This window comes from Antrostomus carolinensis, unplaced genomic scaffold, assembly GCF_000700745.2.
Source record: "Antrostomus carolinensis isolate BGI_N321 unplaced genomic scaffold, ASM70074v2 scaffold6294, whole genome shotgun sequence".
Classification (NCBI taxonomy): domain Eukaryota; kingdom Metazoa; phylum Chordata; class Aves; order Caprimulgiformes; family Caprimulgidae; genus Antrostomus; species Antrostomus carolinensis.
The window spans coordinates 11,806-13,021 of NW_010310038.1; positions in this window are offsets into that span (position 1 = coordinate 11,806).

Here is a 1,216-nt window from a genome sequence, read left to right on the forward strand (position 1 = left end):
GTAAGCTGAGATCCCAGGAGCTTGACACTTCCCTTCAAAAGAAGTGTCTGTAAAATAAAATTTCAAACTCTAAAATACCAGAATCATAGATTCTCTAAAGACACTTGTCTTACAGGATCTTCTATTCCTCTATGCCATGTTATTAGTTATGTATTTTGGTTAGAAAACAACCATCTCATGACCTCTACTTTCCTTCCCCATGGTAACATACCTTGATTTCAGTTACTGTCTGCCTTTTCTGTGAGACTGATACAGTTCTAAGTTTCTTACTTTTTGAAAGCATCACTTGCATACTTTTTTCCATTTACACTGCTTGGTCCTTAAAGTACTACCTCAGTTCACAAACCTTTCCCTCCTCTGTTTTTCCACTCTCATGGCTATAACAAGACTACCCTTTCTTGGTACTTTCTCTTGTCAGACAAAACAGCACCAAGAAAGTTTCTTAAATATGTTTTTGAGTTTAAGAAAGTTGATTTAGTGTTGTGAAAAAGCAATACATTCAAAATAGTGATGCATCTGGCTACACCAGCAAAATTCCTTAAATTAAAACTGCCAGTCAGTATGGAAACTTACTGTAAAACAGAAACTAGACTTAAATCTCCTTGCAAATTCTAAATCCATATTGAATCACATGACCACAAAATCAAGTGTTCTAGAAAACAGAAGAAAGTTTTGTGTGTAAAACAGATTTCACCTCCCTTTCAATTTAAGATGGCTCTTAAATCACCATCTTCTTGGTTGGTTTGTGGGTTTTGGTTGGTTCTTTGGTTGGTTTGTGGGTTTTGGGGCTTTTTTTTAACAATAAAATGCTTATTAGGAATTATTCTATTTGGTGTTTATAGGGTTACTTGCAGAGTAATCCCACTAGGTGGCCCTTAAAACTTGTATGTAGTAGTTGATATTCTTTGTTTGCAGTCTGTAGTGGTTTGTTTTTTTTTAAGTAAGGGCTGCAAGCATCATTCTGTAATTAGGTAGATACAGAATAGAAATCCTTGTAAACAGTCTTTTGGTTATTAAAAAAAAAAAAAGATCTTAACCATCCATATGCTAATTTGAAATGTACACAAAGCAAAAGGAATATGAAAGTAATTTACTTACAATGCAATAGTCTCAAACTCTAGATCGTAATTTACTGCTGTAATTACCCTATGCTGTTAGTAGTTATTATTACATTCATTTAAAAAAGACTGGAATATGCAACCAGGGGAAAGCATTC